Here is a 12623-nt window from a genome sequence, read left to right as displayed (position 1 = left end):
GACAGTGTGTTGCTTTTCACATTTGTCTTTTGTTTTATTTTAAAACTTAAAACCGAATTTAAAGCAACTTCAACTTTTTAAAATTTAAATCCAAAATGTGTTTTTTTTCCATTTTACAGCTTTATTTGTTTGTTTAATCATGTTTTTTTAAAGATCAACTCATTCAGCCTTCCTTCCTGTGATAGAACAAACCAAAACACAACAGTTCAACTTACCTTTTTGATAGTACTCTAATAATATTTTACTCACAGCCCACAATCTTCCAGTGAGTGTGAAGCATCTCCTGCTTGTTGTTTTTATATGGACTCCGCCTGGATGAGGAGAAAAAACTAACAAGCACTTGTCAGTTCTCAGCCGTCACTCTCCTGACAGGAAACTCTTGTGGACTTCTCTTCTTATCTTCCCTCTCTCACACCTTGCAGTCATCTGAGAGAGCACATTGCACTGCTTTTGTATGGGTTCATGTGCAAATGTGCATATATGTGTGCACCTGTGAGTGTGTATACAGGCTTGCCTTCACGCATGTGTATGGGCTTATGTGTGCACGTGTGTGTGTGTGTGTGTGCTTACATGTGTCAAAAACTCAACATGATCTTGTCTCTGGCAAAGGCCTTGGATCACCCGGCCCTGTTCACTCCAGACCTGACAGTTCAGCTGAACTAATCAATATCTCTCTCCAGTCAAAGGTGGGTTCTGCCACGAGGCCGCAGGGGTGCACTAATTGATGGAAACTCACCGCCGGCTAGCTCCATGCCCTGCGGCGCTGGAAGACAGCAAACTAGGGCCTTCCACTGAAATGGAAGAGAAAGTAGAGGGCAGAAAGTCTAAGATCACAGTCAGGAGGGAGAGAGCTGTTTAGTTGTTGTTATTTTAGTCTGTTTGGATATGTACCTTGGTGCAGGTTTACATACATGAGACATGTTGCTTGTCAGGTGACATATTTGGACAAAGGTCATTTTTTTTGCCTGAGACTTGTGATTGTGGAGGACAAAAAAAACAGACTGGTGGGAAACTAATAAAAAAAAATTAAGTTATCATTTTGAAAAATCATATTTTCTTGTACCTCAAAAAGACTCCTAAATGATTGTCAAATATAATCATTTGTTCTAAATATTCTGTAAACAATTCCTTCTGAAATAAAAATTGAGCAAGAAAAGGTCGATGGGTAAATGACCATCAACACATTATATTAAAAACCCACTCCAAGAAAGTTCTGTTTTTGGTGTTTTTAACATATTCTTGTGCCATTTTTCTGATGATAGAGCACATACATAAGAAAAGTCAAGATTAAAATGCATTTATGAGGTTTTTTTTATTCAAATCGTTGTGAATCAGGATCGGACAACAGCAAGCCACACGCTCCCTGTTCTGTTCCATTCTGATGCATCCACTTGTAGACAAATAGATCTGTGTATGTCTTAATTCTTCTCCTTTGAGCTGGCATCTGGCTCAAAATTTTATCGTTGGATAGCTCCAATAATGTTCGCAGTTTTTGTTGCTCTGGTAATGTTAGGTTGGGGATGTGAGGGGCTGTAAGCTTTCGGGAGAGACCTAAAACAGATGGATGATGGGAAGGTGGAGGGGCTTACTCCACACCATTGTAACCCACCCACAACTCAGAGGCAAATTTCTGATGTGCTACTGCAACTCTGCAGAAACTATGACCTAGAAAACGACTGTTTCTTTCATTTACACCAAAAAAAACAGCAAAATAATAATTAAAAGACCACTGGGAACGATTTTAAAATAGATCATAAAGATGATTGGAGTGGGACTTTAAATCACTGGGTTATAAAGCATCCATATGGTAGGGTTTGGAAAAATCTGTATGATCAAGACTAGAACTACATGTGTTTGCTTTTACTGCTGTTACCTTAAAATGACTTACTTTAGGAATAGGCAATTAAATTGAACTGTTTTGTCATGAAAGAGTATCATCTACAGTACTTGTACAGATTATTACATGTGAAAGAAGTACTGCTAAAATGAAGATAAGAAAGAAATGATCACTTGAGAGCACTGACTTTTTTCCTGTTCAGAATATATTGTTATGGAGCAGGCAAAGCACACCATGATAATTACCATCAATAATTGAGTGAGGGGAAATGGTAGGAAGAGCTGCATTCATTGCCAGCTAAATGTGCCTGAAAGATGCTGCGATGGACAGTCTGGCTAGTTTGCTAATTTGGCTTCTTTTTATGTGGCACTGACGATTATCTTTATGCTTCCACCCGCTTGGCTTTGGCTCCTGCAAAACTTGGAAAGAAAGCACACAGTATATCCTATTGTTGCCATTTGGAAGCTGTTTGCTGGTAAATATGGATCCACAAGGGCATCAAAACAGCAAGAAGAGTATGATATTTATTTCATTTCACATGGGCATTATTAGCTCATTCCATAGTAATTTTGAATATATATTAAATTTGCACAATCTTAATTTTTTGTGGGATTCTGTCTGAAAAGTTGAGATGTGCAAATATAAATGTAACTTTTATAGTATTTTGCATATTTGTAGTCAGTGTTGTTTTGCAAAGGATCAAGAGCTCAGGGGCTCGAACAGTTAAAAGAGCCATTCTGGTTGATTTATCACTGACAACAACCCAGTAGGAGCATCAAAGTGTTACTTCACCCTTTAGAAAAATAAGACACTGATTTGTATTTATATTATTTTTTTTAATGGAAAATCCGCCTTATGGTCCAGTGTGCCGCAACTATGGATTTTGGTTTGGTCTACAGACTTCCTATTAATTTATGTGATAAACAGTATTCAAAATGTTTCAGTTCAATTTTGTTAACGAAGCCGCACCGCTTGAGGATCATGGGTACTGTAGTCAAGAGCCTCTCAGAGTGATCCATACTGTTCTTCAAATTTTGTAAACGAGTTAAAAAAGGTGGGATAACTGTATATAGTTACTTTTTTAAAATCAAACCTTTTTCTTCTTTTCTAACCAGAGGTCCACAATGGAGGGGTAAAAGAGCCACATGTGAGTCCGGAGCCGCAGGTTGCAGACCCCTGGTTTGACTGATTCAAAGTGGGTTTGTTTTAGGGCTCTGTGCAGGCTGCTGACAACCACCTATTTTTTTAATATATACAGACAGAGCTAATCTTAACACAGAGCTGAAGGGCAGTTGTTGGCACAGACTTTGGTTTCTTTCCTTGAAAGACAAAGGATGCCTCCAAAACAGATCTGTTGAGGTCTAATCATGCTAATAAATAACGTGTTCAGCAAAAAAAAAGAAAAAAGATGAAAAATCCACTGAAACTCATTGCCTTATTGAACCCATACAACCTTAGTTGCTGAAGCTTAAAAGATTACGGACAATTTGACTGTTACAGTGATATTACAATAATATGTCCTTTCAAATCATAAAACATTGATTTGGACATCAGTTTTCCAAAACCAACAATCTGTGCCACATGATATAAGGCAGCTGTAGTGCAGAATGTGTGTAAAAGACTGGAGAGCCTCCCACAACAAAGAAAGTTCAGAGTGTATATTGACTGAAAGCGATAGGCGAACCCCCCGAGAATCAGGTGCACTTTCCAAAATGTAAATCAGTCCTTCCCCGAGACACACAGGCTTCTCCCTCCCCTGCTGCTCAGAAAGCTTTGCCATTCACCTTTAAACAGCAGAACAATAATCAATGGGGCATTATTAATGCTGCAATCATTCGTGTGCTGTTCTGTGGTACCCTGCAGAGTGCAAAGCTGCTGAAGTCATGCAGCTCATGCAGCACCTTGCATCATACACCGAATTAATAGAAAATAATAATAACACCTACATCTACTGACCCAAGACTAATATTTCTTAAAAACTGATTTAAAAACTTAAAAAAACACGGCTTACCTAAAGAAATTAAATTGATGTTTTTGCATTGGTCATTAACAATTAATACAATTCCTGTACTCCTGAGACTTCAGTCTCAGCGGAGGCTACTCTGTGTCTTACTCCCAAATGTTTTGGGGCAGAACTATAGAGTCTTTCACATTTGAAGCAGAAAAGAAAGATGCATGTATGTTTCAATCTTTTATAAGCCATGTTTCCCTGCCATGGAATACACAACAATCCCTCAAAGACCCCGTGTGAATTTTTCATAAACCATGTCTCTGTTTCTTGTTCATGAGCTGTCTTAATACTCTAAGGCCTATTGCTTCCAGGCTCAACCAGGTAAATTTATTGGATGTGAGAAGAGTGCGAGAGCAGCGGCAGCACACGGCTGCGAGAAGAGGAAGGAGGGAGTGCTCTTCTTCATTACAGAAGGCACATATAAATCAAACTAATTATAGAGCCACTACAGTATTGAACCCTTGGAAGGGAAATGAAATGATCAGAGGCAGGTCGCTGCTCAACAGAGAATGAGTTAATGAAAATATTAATTACCTTATGATATACTGAAAGCGCCCCACCCTCTCTCATTCTCTCCCCCTTCTCAAAGCCCCTACCGCAGAGAGCATTTGTTTTAATTGAGTAGTAATAAGACTGTTACATTTGGCTGAGTCACTTGATTATAGCCTGTAATTGACCAATAAAAGCACATGATTGGCAATTATAAAATCCAATGTAGTGCTAATTACTTAGCAACTCTAAAGCGATGCACGGAGAGAACATCCCACTTCAGTGCAGATGGTTATTTCAAAAGTCATAAAATAAAAGACAAGTGAGTTAACAGAGTCAGCTGATCTGTATGGATATCTCTGTCACTCAGGGAAAAACCTCCCACCCGATACGATGGTGGAATTCACTATTAATATCAGATTTTGTTCTCGTGATCGATTTTGTTTGTGTTTTTGTTTTGAATTATTCAGTGGCACACTTTATCTCCTCACTTCACCCATCTCACCAGACTGCTGCTCCTCACCTCCCACCTCCACCCCCCGCCTAGCCATTTGTCGCGATGGTCAATAAGTGGATGATAGTTGGATGCTGACTGGGAGAGACAGGGTTACTCGGAATGCAGCTGCAAATCACATTAATTAGAAGAAGAATCAACTGTAGTCTACTGAGATTTGGGGTGAGGAAGTTCCCGCCTATTTTTAGAATCCGTTGATTTACTCTTTCTATCTCCCTCATAAATTACCTCTGCAGATAGAGTTTTGAATTTGAAAATTTATTTTTCTATAATTGAAATCAAAAAAGGCCTTTTGATTTTTACAAAATACAACAATTTCAAAAAACCAAAAGTTGGAATTGTTATATGTTTAAAAAAATCTTGGAGGGTTTTAATATTAGGAGGAGTTAGTACATTAGGCAAATGTTGTTTATTTTTTATTATTTTGTATAGTAAAACTGTAAATACACTTCATCTTTTAGGGAATTCCCATCCTAATGTGTTTTAAAATGAAAAAAAACGCAAGAAATGGATATTTTTGCACCCGAATAAATACTAAAAGGTTCATTTTTAAATGGATTCAACAACAATTTAAGGAAAATCAATGAATGATCTACACTAATTATCCAATGATAGTTTTTTCCTGATAACACAATTAGGAAAGGAGGGGAGATGAACGGATAACGCCAAACGAAAGCTGGCTGACAAAAGTTTGACTTCTTTCTGCACTCTAACCCAGAGGTTTGAAGGACAAACTGATCACATTAATGAGACCAAATCGTCTCTTTGAAACTCTTACACATCTATCAATGTTCTGCTTATAACTCAAACATAATTATCCATGTCAACCCATCTGGCTTAATGAGGTGATGCACCCATTCTGCTACCTGTCGAGCTCACAGGGAATGAGTAAATGAATTTTACATAGTTCTTGGCTTCCCTCCATTCAGCATGACAGGCTAATCAGTACTTTGTCAAAGTCGACTCCAGCTCCACCTGTCAAAGCTGTCAGTCTTCTGAGGAGCCGATGAGGTCCCCCGAGTAATAAACGAGAGAGCTGATTTCACACCATGTGACCTGCAAGGTGTGAAGTCAGGCCGCTGAGGACATCACAATCAATGTTGGAACATGTGGTATTGATGAAAGATGTCAGAAATGGTTGGAACTTACACAGGATCCTGGAGGCACTCAGTAGGTGTCTCCTGGGTGTGGACATAATTATTAAACAATGATTTGTGCAAAGAGGCAGCAGCCTCTACTGTAACAGAGACAACATCTCTGTTTGGAGTTAATGTATCTCCACTAAAAAGGATCCCTTTATCTCGGAATTGTCCGTCAAACTGAGACATGCTCACCACGCAGCAGTGCAAGCACAGGGTGTTATTTTGTGTTGGCTGGTCGATCAGTGACAATTAGAATGAGGTGCTGTAATAAACAAATGTCATGAGAGGATATTCCAGTAAGGGGATCCAGAGGACGATCTAAGTTACAAGAGACCAAGAAGATCACAGGAAGACAATCAATGGACAGTAACCTGAGCTCCCTTTTTCCATCATGTCCCTGAGACACCTGCTCTGAATGCTAGGGATTTTGCACAGTTCTCTCACATTTCCTGCAGAGCTCAATGTTAGATCCTTTAAACGCACAAATGAGTTTTATCATTTATATCTTGATACTCTGGTTAGTTTCTATTTAGGTGTAACTTATTAAGCAGTTATTCTGGGAGGAACGGCTCCTTATTATTTTGAAGATTTAAGGATGATAAATATCATGTGTTTTGCTTCTCTACAGTTGTTCCAAAATGATCAATGTAGGGAATAAAACCACAAGCAACCACTGACTGAAGACAATTATTGGTAAAGTTCTATTAGTACTACTTCGTCCATATGGGCTAAGATCTGTTTAAACTGTTATTATGAAGATTTAGGGACTAAAAAACTTTTATTGATCTACAATTTTACCTAAGATAACTGAAATGTATTGTTTGTGTTCATACAATTAGGTCCAATGGCACCAAATAATGTTTTTTGGGATGATAAATATTAAGTTGCAAAACAGATTTTCTGTACTTTATCTTTTTTTTTTATAGGAAAGAGTTAGGGGAAATATGCTTTTCTTTCTCTGAAAGGAGAAAAAATCACTCTCATTAATGGTCCAATTGTACTTTTGTCCTCTTGCTGAGTGTGTTTGCAATCAAATGGAATTACAGAGAAGAGTCACATACAGTTAAAATGAAAACGTTATTTAGTGCCTATTCTTTCCCTGTTTCTGCTGGTGTGTGTCTCACACACACAATGTGTGTGGGTGTGTTTGTGAGAGTGTAACTGCATCAGCATTTGTTGAGTTGAGTTGACCCAGCCTTCCTGGGTAGTCTTCCCTCTCTACCCCAACCTCTAACAACTCATGAAATATTCAAGCACGCCTCACACAAATACACACTTACATGCAGGCCCTAACACACACCCACACACATTTCTTTCTGTCATTCATGCTGATAGTCAAAGAATGTGTGTTTGCAGGTCCACAAGTTACAGTTCACACCTCAACCAGACCTTTCAAACGTCCGTTTATTTAGAGGAGACTCGTGGGTATGCTTGAGCCTAATTCTGCAGAACATTTCAGTCTTTTGTAATCAGACTAGATGTGTACAGAACTGGATACAAATTTGACACCCGGCTGATCGGCAGCTGCCGGCTGTTTAATCAACAGTAATGAATATTTGATGGCGGGGCGGCGGGCGAATGCTGGTCGTCACTGCCTGCAATGGAAGTCTATGTGAACAGAGGAAGATATTCATTACCTTCCAATGGAGAGCCCAAGCTCTGTCTTGTGTGTAGGAAATGCCCTCACATCTACACGTAAAGCAACAGCCTTTATATATACGATGCAAACTTTTGTTTTCCTCTTTTTGTTGTCAAAGTTGCGAAGTAGGATAGGTGTCATATTTTCATATGCTTCGAAATTATCACAAAAAGGGGAAAAGAAAGAGATAAACTAGGAATATCTGAATCCCTTCAATGTTCATGCCACAAATTTGATTTAACTGGTGTCTGTAACAATTAAAATAAATAATCCTGACTTAAATTAAAGTTAGCTAAAAGCTGTCTTCCTAAATGAATTCTACCCACGCAAGCTTTGGTTTGACCAAATAACAAAGTCTAAGTTGGGTTTTTCTTGAGTTCACGTGTCCTTAACCCTTGTGCTATCTTAGATGACCCCACCTTTACATTGACGTGTTCTCCCTACCATGACAAAGGTGGATAAAGGTGGAAAGATTTCATCTAATCCATGGACACCAGTGAAGATCACAAATCATTGAAGAAAAAAGGTTCAGCGCACTGTCTAGTGGGTCTAGATGACCCAACTCCCAATGTTAAAGTGCCTAGGATGAAGGTTGAAAGGTTGAAATAGTGTCTTTGATTGTGTCTGAATTCCTTCACTACTCTCTACTTAGTGCACTATATAGTGGGTTTCACATTTTGTTGGAGAGTCAGAATACAGCTATATCTGAATTCCCTTAATATTGATAAAAATCTACATAGTGCAGAACTATCAAGTCCCCTGGATTATAAATGCAGTTTAAACACCATGGTCACTAGTAATGGTAAATATGACATCACTAATTTCCCAAAGTAAAAACTTAATAAATATGAACATTTTATGAAGGCTATTTTTGAATCTAGGGTTCTGATGATAAAAACTTGAATGGTTCAGAAAAAACTTTGTTAAAATATTTTTTCTAACAAAAATTGTTTGATTGCAATGCATTGTGGTTTATATTCGCCATTGAGCATTGATGCACACTGGTTTTTCACAGAGACTTTTGAGAAATATCTAGGGCAGTCAATTTTAGAGTTGCGAGTAGTGTCTGAATTCCCTCACTACAGAGTGCACTGTATATGAATATACCATTCCAAAATCCAGTGCCATAGAAGTTTCCCAGAAGTCTCTGCAATACACCAGTGTCCATTGATGCTAACTAGATTAACAAATGTGGACCACAATGCATTGCATTTGAACATTTTTTGTGAAAAAAATAGCCCATTTTAATTTATTGTTTTACAAATCATCCAAATTGTCATCATTAAAACACTTTTGATTCATAAATAGTCTTCGTAAAATTTTCATATACTGTTTAGGTTTTAACTTTGGGAAATCAGTGATAAGCCTATTTGCCATTCAGAAGACAAAAATGGTAAATATCATGGTGTCCGAATTGCTTTTAAAATCCAGGGCACTATAGTCTCGCACTATTTAGTGTTTTTAGTGATAAGGGAATAGGGAGAGAATTCGGACATAGCCCATGTTTGCATTTCCGGCCACGTTTCTCCGTCTCCCGCTCTTCTCCTTGTCTGCCAGCCGCGGTAATGGCGGCGGGAAATCTAGGTTCAAGGCAGGGTTCAAAGAGCACCCCGCCCTGGGCCACTGCAGCGCTTGGAAGGGCGGGTTTGGGAAATGAATGACATTTAGATAGTGAGGCACGTTTTTAGCATAGAGTGACATTTAGGTGGCAACGTGTGATTTCAGAACAAAATTAAACAGAGCGCGAGGAGGCGCTTTAGACATGAAGACGCGGTGTTTTGATGTCTTTAGAGCCGCATTTATCAGTGCAGTTGTCAAATGGAGGGTCGGTACCACTTACGAAGGTTATCCACAAAGATATTTGGGGGTTTTTCCCCATAAAGTCTTTGATTTGGAAAAACTGCTACCATTCATAAATTTCAGATCAAACAGACTTTTTGAAGAGTGTAACCATGATTCTGTCATCATGTGAGCCACTAAAGAAATATTATGTGTTGTGTATTTTTCTTATTTGATTGTTTGAAATTTAAGAAAGAAAATTAAGCTTCATAAATTGATCAGCATTACCTTATTGTTGGAATGTGTAAATGAAAATGAATATTTTTGTACTGAAGAGTAAAATCAGTTTGCAAAACTTAAACAAGCGTTTAATTTTACACTGTTATTAATGGGATATTAAAATGTAATAATAAAAGTTGCAAACATTCTCTTGCAGGTTAATGACAGTCTTTAGGCTGCAAGTGGCATAAGCATTGACTATCTAATCAAATGCCTGTTAATTCTATAGAATTAACAGGCATTTGATTAATAAAATATTAATTGTATACAATTAATATTTTATTAGCCGTGCTTAAAAAATGGGCCAAAGGGATTTGTTCTCCTTAAACTTGAATAAAAATGTTCTTTTCTTCCATCTAAAAAGATATAACAAGATCCCTGCTTCCAGACTTCTGCTCATCCATATTCTCAAATGAATATGAATCTAATGTTTTTATTCAGGATACACCCTGCCCATTTTCTGAAGAAACCATACCCGTTTTTATTTGTCAGTGGCTACATGACAAAGAGGTCAGCCCCTCAAGATCAAATATTTTTCTAACTAAATGACGGATTTATTAGACAAATAAGTTGTGCGCCTGACTCTGAACCCTCTGTGATTGAAATATACCCCTGTGTCAACAGCATTGCCTCTCAAACCTGCTCCCCGGCGATAGAGGGCTTCCACAGCGGATTACCGAGCAAATATAAGTGGGAAATGAGTGCAGATGTGGGGGATCTTCCAATCCACATCCTTGGTTTGACATTTCCGTCCAAAAAGCCAACCTTTCTGCGCATTGGTTTATCAACGGAGCCCTTTGTGGGGGCTTTTTTTCCCCTTCACATTTTTAGTCTTGGTTTATTTTTTTAGATGTGCTCCTCCAAAATGTACTTATAAGAGAAAGTCCAATTCAAATAAAGTCAGACTCAAAGCTGTCCTTTTTTTTACTTGTTTGCATCATGTTGTGAGCACATTGTTACAGTCTCATTCATCTTAACATCAGCGCCTAACAGCTACGATTAGGACAGACTCGCTCTCAGCCGCTCAGGGCTGTGTTGTAAAACAAAGTCGCTCGTAAATCTCAGCTCCCGTGTTACCATTAGGTGTGGTGAAATCATTACTTTTGTCGTGGTGGTGTCGAAAACTCTCTCATTTCGTCTGTCAGGAATCCAATTTCCTTTTATTTACATTCATGGTATAGATTAATTATTCCCCCGACTGAAAGCCTGAAGGAATTAAGTTAAGGGATCCTTTGAAAGGCATGAATAATCCATAATGGCCTGCGCGCGCATTCAACACTTTAGAGATGATTGGTTTATATAAAAAATATATATATGTGTGTGTTTTTATTTATTAATACTCAATCGGCAGACTAACCGGATCGGGCAAGTTTTGGAGAGTGGGCTCTCCAGAACGTTCCGGAAGCGCAATAGAAGGAAGGCCTCCTGATGCGCAGCACTAAGGATCAGGCTGCAGGCCGGCCCGCTATTGATGGAGCTTTAAGGGTTATGATATCGGCGGAGTTACCGATGAAATATGCCCCTGATTAATAGAGGACTCTGTCACAGCGGCCTGACATACGGTAGGCGAAGCAGCTGGGGACGATACCTCAGGCATCCCCTACGGCCATTAACATATTAGAGGCCATTGTGCAGGCAGACAGTCCGACTTCATCCAGAGCCCCTGCTCAGAAAGACAGCACCCCAGAGCTGTTTGATATAGGCTTTCAATAATGCATCATTCTTCAGTGCGCCAGCGGAGCTGTTCGTGGTGCTGAAATGATGCACCATGTGGCGCGTGCCGTGCTGCTGGTGGAGTGGGTTCAGTGCCAGAGGTGCTGTGTTACTGCCGGTCGCCTGTGATGATGAGGAAACTTTGGATAGATAGATAGATAGATAGATAGATAGATAGATAGATAGATAGATAGATAGATAGATAGATAGATAGATAGATAGATAGATAGATAGATAGATAGATAGATAGATAGATAGATAGATAGATAGATAGATAGATAGAGAGAGAGAGAGAGAGAGAGAGAGAGAGAGAGAGAGAGAGAGAGAGAGAGAGGGATGGATGGATGGATGGATGGATGGATGGATGGATGGATGGATGGATGGATGGATGGATGGATGGATGGATGGATGGATGGATGGATGATATTGAAATGTTATACATTATTTTGAAACTTATTAATTTACTTTGATTTTAATTTTATTTTTCAACCCTTATTCCTGTTTTTACACATATTTTCCAAAAAAAACACTTTAAGTCGCAGTTTCTTGCTTTCTGCCAATACGCTCGTAAATGTTGAGTTAAATGTCTGAAGATCAAACGGAAAATCTACTTACGTCGATTAGCTGCTCGTTTCTTGTGTCCATGTGACCATACAGTGGGCACATTTCCCCGCTGACTCCTTCATCCGCGTCCTTCCCACGAAAGCCCCGACAGCTAACTGAAAGTATTGCATTTTATAGCAGGAAACCGTGATTAATATTGCATCACTTGCTTGTGAAAATTCGTTTTCATAGGCTGGAGCCTATGAAATCTGGACGTGGTGCTTGAAGCCCCAGCACCGAAACGAAAAAAAAATAAATAAAATAAGATTTAGGCCATACTGTATGTAATCATCTATATTTTTTAAACATAAATTACAGTTGTATTTTTCCTTTGCTCTTCTATTTCTTTTTGCTGTCAGCTTCGCTTTAATATATATGTTGAACCAAGTTTGTTTTGCAACTTATAACACTTATAAGTGCCGATTTTCGCTGATTTCAGCAGCAAACATTATTTTGTGTACAAAAATGACCATATTAAAAATTTACTTTTTAGCATAATAATATAAAGAATAATAAAACATGTTAATATCGTATTTGTTAAATATGCGTATTAGGATTAGTTTTTAATATGTCAAAATGAAAAAAAAATGAAAAGGGCGAGTGCTTAAAACTAATAC

General features: G+C 38.5%; 1 long non-coding RNA gene across 1 annotated transcript in view; it reads left to right on the top strand.

Moving 5' to 3' along the window:
* Positions 1-12623, top strand: part of LOC144990954 (uncharacterized) — a 32943-nt gene that overhangs the window by 15709 nt on the left and 4611 nt on the right. The window lies entirely within an intron of this gene.

This window comes from Oryzias latipes, chromosome 3, assembly GCF_053564925.1.
Source record: "Oryzias latipes strain Hd-rR chromosome 3, Olatipes_Hd-rR_3.1".
Lineage (NCBI taxonomy): Eukaryota > Metazoa > Chordata > Actinopteri > Beloniformes > Adrianichthyidae > Oryzias > Oryzias latipes.
The sequence above is the reverse complement of the archived record's forward strand: the minus strand, read 5'-3'. Positions and strand labels throughout refer to the sequence as shown.